Genomic DNA, 10,380 nt, shown 5'->3' on the forward strand with positions numbered 1-10,380 from the left:
ATTCCTAAGGCATTCTGCCTTTGACTTTCATTTTCCGAATTTCCAATCGTTTAACCAAGAAAGTTGTCCAACCATGGTTCATTTGTAAAATAAGGGTCTAAGATACACCCATAATATCTTTGGTAGTGTTTAACATCAAAAACATCAACTAACAAGTTCACTACAAGATTTGGTTCCAAACCAGTCCAAACATCATGGTTTTCCAAAGCAGAGCAGTCCACTTGTTTCGGTCACAAATCAGTCTATATAGCTCGAAATCGAGCATGGCTTACGCCGTTGGAAAATACATTCATAGAGTTAAAATATCATAGAAGAAATCGTTTTCAAATTCGGCACCCATCTGGTTCAAATTCGGGCATCAAGTTGCAGCCTGAACACTTCATTCCAGGTGAACAGAGTGACAGGACAGCGAACTTAAAACATTTGGTTCGGCCTGCTCACAAAGACTCAGAACGTGCATTATATACCAAATTAAAGCTAGGAATGTCTAGTTTCAAACGCCACCAACGGCACATGATTTCGACATCCGAGGACAGAGTTATAGCCAAAATACTACTGCTGGTCAGAGCATACGCGAATCAGTTTTCCAGATTTGCTGGTTTCTAAAAAAAAATTCATTTGCCCATTCAAACCTCATTATTTTTCAATGAAATTTTTCCACACATCTAATACATCCTACAAACATCCAATTCAAGCAATTAAACCATTAAAAATTGGCCTGGAAATGGCCGAACATGGCAGGGGCAAAATCGGAAAGTTTAGCTTCTTACACCCAATGAAGTTTCCACTAATTACCCATCACTAATGCATCATTAAAATCACTAAACCAACAATATAATCACCATTAATCATCACATCAGCAACAACAACCCAAGTGTGGGAATTCCAAGAGCCCACAATCACATTTTTACACCATAATCAAGTAACTAAGTGCATGCATGAACTTAATCTTGTCATATAACTTCCAAAAGACAAGAATTCATGGGTTGATCATTACCTCTTCCTTGGGTGTGCAAGACCAGAAAATTTCGGCCCTCTTGAAGCTCCAAGAAACCGTGAAGATGCAGCCTTTTGTTAGCTAAATCCAACCTCCAAGAGGTTTGCTAAGTGGTCTCCAAGTTTGGTGTGATTTGGAGGTGATTTGGGGTGGTTTTGTGTGAGGTTAGTGTGCAGAATTTTTGTTGCAAATGAGTTAGAGAGAAGGGAGAGCTTGGCCGGCTGTGAGGAGAGAGAAGAGAGAGTGTGTTTGATCTAAGTTAGCTTCCAAGAGAAGGTGCAATGTGTGGTGCAAAATCACCCAAAGGTCAACTCTCATTAGGGGCCGTTTGGTGCGATTACGGCTCGATTTTTTTCTCGCGCGTTTGGTTCACTAGTGCACTAAACCTCCAAGGCATATATATTCTTGTAAATATTATTCACTCTTAATTGTCTCGAAACAAGGGTCTAAAGTCCTTCAATTGAAGTCGCGCGTGTGAAAACGCGTAACGTCAATTTTACCGCTATAACGCGAAACTTTCGAAAAATTCTTATAACGATTGCGCTACTAACTATCACTTGAATATTTATTCATAAAATTACCTATTTTAGGACCATAGTACAAGCCCCCAATATTCCAAGCTTATCGGGCTACTACGCGGATAAAATCTCCAAGTACTATTCACTATTTTTACTAAACGCGCTCTAGGAAATTAATTTTCGAAACGAATCATTTTAAAAATATAACGAAGTTATATTATCATGCGTTTAGGTCTCATAAGACTAGAAAATATTCCTTGGAAATAAAATCCAATTAAATAATTTATTAAGCCATAAATTAGGCATAAAATAATAGTTTTTTTTGCGAGTCCTCACATCCTCTCCCCCTTAAGAAAATTTCGTCCTCGAAATTTACCTTGGTCGATGAACAAGTCTGGATACTTTTCCCTGATTGTCTCTTCAACTTCCCATGTTGCTTCCTCTACTCCATGGTTCTTCCATAAAACTTTCACTAGTGGTATCTGCTTGTTCCTCAATTCCTTCACCTTTCGATCCAGAAGTTTTACCGGTCTCTCCTCATAGGTCAGGGTTTCATCAATCTCAATATTCTCCGGTTGTAAAACATGAGAGGGGTCTGGATGATACTTCTTAAGCATGGACACATGAAACACGTTATGAATACGAGATAAGCTCGGTGGTAATTCCAGCTTATAGGCTACATTCCCAACTCGCTGAATAATCTTATAAGGCCCTACAAACCTTGGTTGTAGTTTCTTCCCTTTTCCGGACATCAAACTTGCTTTTAAAGGCGTAATCTTGAGAAATACCATATCTCCAACAGTGAACTCCAAATCCTTCCTCCGATTGTCGGCATAACTTTTTTTTTTGTCTACTCTGAGCGGTTTGAATTCTTTGCCGTACCAATTTCACCTTTTCATTAGCCTCCTCAATCCAAGATACAGTAGTCGTGTCTAAGATTTTCCGTTCACCTACTTCATCCCAACAATCGAAATTCCTTAACCATCAATCCAGCCATTTGTACCTGACGGCTCAAAGCATCGGCCACTACATTGGCCTTCCCAGGATGGTACTTAATAATGCAGTCATAATCTTCCAGAAATTCCATCCATCTACGTTGCCTCAAATTCAGTTCCTTCTGAGAAAATAAGTACTTAAGGCTTTTGTGATCTGTGAAAACCTCAAATGTCACTCCGTATAAATAGTGTCTCCATTTCTTCAAAGCAAAGACCACAGCCGCTAACTCCAAATCATGGGTCGGATAGTTTCCTTCATGCGGCTTCAATTTTCTAGAGGCATAAGCTATCACTTTATCATTTTGCATCAAAACACATCCCAAACCTTCCTTAGATGCATCTGTGTAAACCACAAAACTATCATGTCCATTTGGTAGAGCTAGAACAGGCGCTCTAGTCAACCGTCTTTTCAACTCCTGAAAACTTCCTTCACACTTAGAACTCCAAATAAACTTTCCATTTTTCTTGGTCAACTCAGTCATAGGTCCAGCGATTTTCGAAAAATCCTGGATGAATCTCCGGTAATACCCTGCCAATCCTATAAAACTCCGAACTTCCGTTGGATTTTTCGGTCGTTTCCATTTTGAAACAGCTTCCACTTTAGCTGGATCCACTTTAATCCCATCCTTAGAAATTATATGCCCTAGGAAAGTCACTTCCTTTAGCCAGAATTCACACTTGCTAAACTTAGCATATAGCTGATGTTCCCTCAAGATTTGTAGAACCGTTCTCAAATGTTTCTCATGATCTTTCACATTCTTAGAATACACCAAAATGTCATGAATGAAGATCACCACAAATTGATCCAAGTAAGGCTTAAAAACCCTATGCATTAAATCCATGAAAGCGGCAGGTGCATTGGTTAACCCAAAAGGCATCACTGCAAACTCGAAGTGCCCATACCTCGAGTTAAAAGCAGTCTTAGGTATATCCTTCTCCAAAATCCTCAATTGATAGTAACCTTGCCTTAGATCCAACTTTGAAAACACTACCGCCCCTTGCAGTTGGTCAAACAGTTCATCAATGTGGGGTAGTGGGTATTTATTCTTAACCGTAGCATCATTTAAGCCTCGATAATCTATACATAACCTCAAACTCCCATCTTTCTTCTTTACAAACAAAACTGGGGCTCCCCACGGGGAATCACTCTCTCGAATAAAACCCCGTTCCAACAAATCCTGTAATTGTAACTTCAACTCCTTCAACTCAGCCGGAGCCATCCTGTATGGTGTCCTTGATATAGGTGCTGTTCCCGGAGCTAAATCAATTTTAAAAGCTATTTCCCGTTCCGGGGGTAAAGACTCCATTAAGAAAATTTCGTCCTCGAAATTTACCTTGGTCGATGAACAAGTCTGGATACTTTTCCCTGATTGTCTCTTCAACTTCCCATGTTGCTTCCTCTACTCCATGGTTCTTCCATAAAACTTTCACTAGTGGTATCTGCTTGTTCCTCAATTCCTTCACCTTTCGATCCAGAAGTTTTACCGGTCTCTCCTCATAGGTCAGGGTTTCATCAATCTCAATATTCTCCGGTTGTAAAACATGAGAGGGGTCTGGATGATATTTCTTAAGCATGGACACATGAAACACGTTATGAATACGAGATAAGCTCGGTGGTAATTCCAGCTTATAGGCTACATTCCCAACTCGCTGAATAATCTTATATGGCCCTACAAACCTTGGTTGTAGTTTCTTCCCTTTTCCGGACATCAAACTTGCTTTTAAAGGCGTAATCTTGAGAAATACCATATCTCCAACAGTGAACTCCAAATCCTTCCTCCGATTGTCGGCATAACTTTTTTGTCTACTCTGAGCGGTTTGAATTCTTTGCCGTACCAATTTCACCTTTTCATTAGCCTCCTCAATCCAAGATACAGTAGTCGTGTCTAAGATTTTCCGTTCACCTACTTCATCCCAACAATCGAAATTCCTTAACCATCAATCCAGCCATTTGTACCTGACGGCTCAAAGCATCGGCCACTACATTGGCCTTCCCAGGATGGTACTTAATAATGCAGTCATAATCTTCCAGAAATTCCATCCATCTACGTTGCCTCAAATTCAGCTCCTTCTGAGAAAATAAGTACTTAAGACTTTTGTGATCTGTAAAAACCTCAAATGTCACTCCGTATAAATAGTGTCTCCATTTCATCAAAGCAAAGACCACAGCCGCTAATTCCAAATCATGGGTCGGATAATTTCCCTCATGCGGCTTCAATTTTCTAGAGGCATAAGCTATCACTTTATCATTTTGCATCAAAACACATCCCAAACCTTCCTTAGATGCATCTGTGTAAACCACAAAACTATCATGTCCATTTGGTAGAGCTAGAACAGGCGCTCTAGTCAACCATCTTTTCAACTCCTGAAAACTTCCTTCACACTTAGAACTCCAAATAAATTTTCCATTTTTCTTGGTCAACTCAGTCATAGGTCCAGCAATTTTCGAAAAATCCTGGATGAATCTCCGGTAATACCCTGCCAATCCTATAAAACTCCGAACTTCCGTTGGATTTTTCGGTCGTTTCCATTTCGAAACAGCTTCCACTTTAGCTGGATCCACTTTAATCCCATCCTTAGAAATTATATGCCCTAGGAAAGTCACTTCCTTTAGCCAGAATTCACACTTGCTAAACTTAGCATATAGCTGATGTTCCCTCAAGATTTGTAAAACCATTCTCAAATGTTTCTCATGATCTTTCACATTCTTAGAATACACTAAAATGTCATCAATGAAAATCACCACAAATTGATCCAAGTAAGGCTTAAAAACCCTATGCATTAGATCCATGAAAGCGGCAGGTGCATTGGTTAACCCAAAAGGCATCACTGCAAACTCGAAGTGCCCATACCTTGAGTTAAAAGCAGTCTTAGGTATATCCTTCTCCAAAATTCTCAATTGATAGTAACCTTGCCTTAGATCCAACTTTGAAAACACTACCGCCCCTTGCAGTTGGTCAAACAGTTCATCAATGTGGGGCAGTGGGTATTTATTCTTAATCGTAACATCATTTAAGCCTCGATAATCTATACATAACCTCAAACTCCCATCCTTCTTCTTTACAAACAAAACTGGGGCTCCCCACGGGGAATCACTCTCCCGTATAAAACCTCGTTCCAACAAATCCTGTAATTGTAATTTTCAACTCCTTCAATTCAGCTGGGGCCATCCTGTATGGTGTCCTTGATATAGGTGCTGTTCCCGGAGCTAAATCAATTTTAAAAGCTATTTCCCGTTCCGGGGGTAGAGACTCCAATTCTTCAGGAAAACATCAGAAAATTCTTTTACTACCAGTGTGTCCTCCAAATTCACCTTATCGCTAGGGGTATTAATAAGGAAAGCCAAATACCCTTGAGCTCCTTTACTTAACAACTTTCTAGCCCGAATTCCCGAAATAAGTGCAGACGAGGCTAACTTACCCCTTACATCCAGTAGAGCATGGCTTATATAATAATCACTTATCAGGTTCAAGTATTACATATCACACCAATCCAACCTATCAAATAGTCATGGTCCAATAGGGAATTAATCGCGTAATCAGATAAAACAGGCAAAAAGCTTGAAGTCGGACGTAAAGTCCCAGACATTTGGAAGAAATTCAGGATATAGCGAAGCTTCAAATCAAAAGTTCATCCCTGGTGGTGCTGGACAACACAACAAGCAATGCCCCACCAGAGAGTTTCAGTTCAACCGCTACAGAAGAGTAGTAGCCGGTCTACAACCACACCAGTACGAATAAGTTCAAGAGTAGGGTCAAAGCAGAGCCAAATACTTCAGGTTCATGGTGCATGAGTATGAACAAAAGTATAAGTTCAAGTTCAAGTGCAAGTTCAAGTTCAAATTCAAGGGTCATGAGTACGAGTAAGAACACACTGGCCTAACCTCTGTCCAGCAATTCACATTCTTAAACAGTCACAAAATTCAAGTCCACATTCCATATATTCAGTCAAATTAGGTCCATTGAGGATACGCAAGAGCACACTAGCCTAAACAGGTTCAAGTCTCAAGTAAGCTCAGTCTAATCGGTTTCAGGCAGTTCGAGTTCTCTTACCAACCCACTGCAATACTTTCGGAGTTCAAACTTCCTAAGATTGAAATACTGGCACAGAACCAATCATAACATATGTTGCGCACAAGAAAAGCTCACCAAGTTTCTAGCTAGGTTAATCCATTATACACTAGTAGATCGGAGCTTCGGGTTTATGTTCGATTCATATTCGGTACTAGGGACCTATTAAATTATATGAAACTGTCTATCAATTTGTCTCACAAGTACAGGGTTGTCTAAGCCCTCGGTCACGGTCCCCTTTTCTCGTTCCTGCTACCCTACTTAAGAAAAGTCTATAAGCACAGGAAAAGGCATAGCTAAGCATAAAGAGCACATTGCGTATACAAGTTGCAAACACATTTAAAATCAGGTCATGATTCGTTACATGTATCAAAAGTTATAACACGGTTAGAAGTTACAAAACAAGACCAATATGTCCAATATTGCACATAGGCAATTAAGTGCTACAAAAATATAGAAGTACATACAAGCAGGATACAAAAGGCCTCACAGCGTGCACTACCCCTTTCTAAGTCCATAGTTAACCCAAAGGGTCCAGACATCACTAATTTCAATCAGATCACACGCCTTTACGAAATTAGATCCAATAAAGCCATAACGCAAGCTAAAACCAAGATTATCCATTCGAAGTTCAAAATCTTTAATAACCAGCCACCAGTCGGAACACCATCATCTCCAAAATAACCAGTCTTAGGGTTTTGTAATTAAAGTTTCAAGCTCCAAGTTCAAACCCAAGAATAAGTACAACTTACTACCTTACGTGTCGAATGGAAACCAAATCAATTCACACTAACTTGTACTCTTGAATGCAGTTGCTCTCTATATCTCAAAGTTGCCTCAGTCCGTACATTTAAAATTGGCTCACTCTTCTTGAAAGTCAAGAATTTTAAAACATAAGAAGAGTATTTCAAGTAATCAAAAATCTTATCAAGTTCAGGATTCACATTATTAAACATAAGCTTGCCATTCTTTCGAAAACTCAGGATATATAGATATATTTTTCTTCGTGTAAAGCATGGACAAATTCAAGTGTGAGATTACACCAATATACAATCAAGGGGGAAAACTTAGTTTAGAAAATGTTAATCTTGTATTAACCCATCATATACAAAGTTCAACAACTCATTAGTTATTCACAAATTTTCAAATGTGAAATTCAAGTAAAACTCACCCTTTTACCAAAATCGGAAAATTACACATATTTAAAGCACATATATCTTACTTCCACTCATCGCTTACAAATAAAACTAGTACATCCTAGTTTTTCTTTAAATTTTCAAAGCAGAATATCTTTAGAAGATATGTGGGCGAAAAATACATTTTATTCCTTTGTACTTTTATCTTGGTTCAAAATCATCACACATGGAGTTTGACTATCAAATCTCGGTCTCTTACCCTCCATAGCCAGTACTAATAATTATCTCAATTCTTTCCACACTTACAAATATAATGATAATTCAAATTCATCCAATCTTTCACTACAAATCTCTCATCCCATATCTTCCTTCAATATAACATCACCTAATTCCTCAGTTTCTTCTGCAAGTCCCAAATAAGAACTCCCAAATAATAAATTTCTTTAACCCCTAAGATACAATAGATCCTTGTCACATAATATCCAAATTAATCCCACAGTCAGGCATCCTAAACTTTAAGCCTAGGATACGCTACAGAGATCTGAAGCCTAAGCTCTGATACCAACTGTGACGCCCCACATCTCCCTAAGGCGGACCAAAGGGTATCCGCGGACGCCTGCCCAGCTCACGCCAGGACTCAAGCAATTCCATTCAATTTCAAACCGAACTAATCACTTCGATGAGAACAACATGAATACAATAATGCGGAAGCGTTCAAGCTTAATAAGTCACTTAATGTATAACCAACACATCGGGTAATCATGAAACGACTTAAATTCAAAGTACACATCAGGGCCCAAACTTTTCAAGTTTACAATTTCCAAAAGTACAACCCAAACCAGGGCCTAGTCAAAATATATAACAGGAGTCTTAACAAAATTTCAACGGATGGTTTCTCCATATTTCTCCAAGAGTCGGTCCTGTTAAGGAAAACAAAACTAGAGGGTGAGCGAAACGCTCGTGAGGCCAAGAACACACATGCAAGCACGTAATCAAATAACAATCCCAACTTTAATAAATAAAGCCATGTCTTTTCAATAATCAATCTCTCAAACAGGAAGAGTAATCAGAAACAATTCAAGGATATAGTAGCTCTCAGGAGCTAAGTTCCACTCGATCTGTCGATGTCATTCGTATACTTTCCCGCATTGACCCTCCTGTCAACCGGGTCGGTATTTCCATTTCCGTAGATCACCACTTGCTTTCCTCCGTCCACCGTACACCCCAAGGGCCCACAAGTCTATTATTGGGCGATACTCTACGAGTATGCCAAGCAAGACCTCTTATTAGGTCGAGCTTATGTGTATCTCATGGCTCGCCCCAGTCCCCGACCAAGCCCATTACCGGCTCGAGTCTAAGGTTGGCCTATGAGTTTGGGCGTCCCCCATTCATTTGAAGGTCGAGGAGGTTCACTCCAACGACACAAGCATTCATGACATGACATTGCATTTCATTCATTCATTCAATACATTTCATTCATTCATTCATTCATTTGAAATTAGAAAGAGTGCGATAAAGTACGCACCCGCCCTTATTTTTAAAACTCCCAACAAGTATCACAATAAGCAAGTATCAAATTCATACACTTGACACTCACCGAGCAATTCAATAAGAATTATTTTCTGGGAGTTCAAGTGTCCGCGGTGAGATCCTCTTGAAGGTCTCCTTGCGCGCCTGGCAATTTAATAGCGAATAATCATACAATTAACCCACTTATCAAGAAGATTGTACATTAGTACAATCTAAGGATTATTTCGCAAAAAGGAACCTCAATTACACGTAAATCGAGATTCAACTTGCCTTTTATCATGTACAATATTATTTGAGTTTTGATCATGAAAATTGTAAACAAAACGTTTAAGAACATCAAAAGAATAAAGAGTTTTTGAAAAACTCTATTTCTTTGAAATTGGAAAATTTTCCAGTTTTATGATGAATCTTTGAAAAATTGTAACTCGCTCGATATAAGTCGAGAATTGGAAAACTTTATACCGTTGGAAACCTCTTAGAGAGTACTATAAGTTTCTAGAAGACACTTTTCCATGAATCGAAGTGGAAAGTGGTCAAAAATGAGCTTGAAGATGCAGGGTTGGTTCACAAGGCAGAATGAAGTTGGTTTTTGGCCAACTTTGAAAATTCGGCACGATTCGCACGTTGCAAACCGGCCTCTGAAATTTTCAGCTCAATTAGTGTTGCAAGTGAAGTGTATGACAAAGCAAGCGGATCAAGAATCGGAGTTTCGAGCACCGAGATACGGTAGCCCGAAGTTGAGCAAATTCAAGACTGGATGAGAATTTTCCAGATTTAAACCTCTAACTTTAGTAATTCGATTGGGTATCGAAACGAACTTGAATCGGCACCAAAATTGGCAGTATTTCAATACTATATGGAAAGTATCTCTCTATCGAATTTCGGGGAAAAATACCTTCGGCAAGGTAGTTAATGAGCCAACCGAAGTTCAAGAAAATTCCTAAGGCATTCTGCCTTTGACTTTCATTTCCCAAATTTCCAATCGTTTAACCAAGAAGGTTATCCAACCATGGTTCATTTGTAAAATAAGGGTCTAAGATACACCCATAATATCTTTGGTAAGTGTTTAATATCAAAAACATCAACTAACAAGTTCACTCCAAGATTTGGTTCCAAACCAGTCCAACATTAGGG

This window comes from Coffea eugenioides, chromosome 5, assembly GCF_003713205.1.
Source record: "Coffea eugenioides isolate CCC68of chromosome 5, Ceug_1.0, whole genome shotgun sequence".
Lineage (NCBI taxonomy): Eukaryota > Viridiplantae > Streptophyta > Magnoliopsida > Gentianales > Rubiaceae > Coffea > Coffea eugenioides.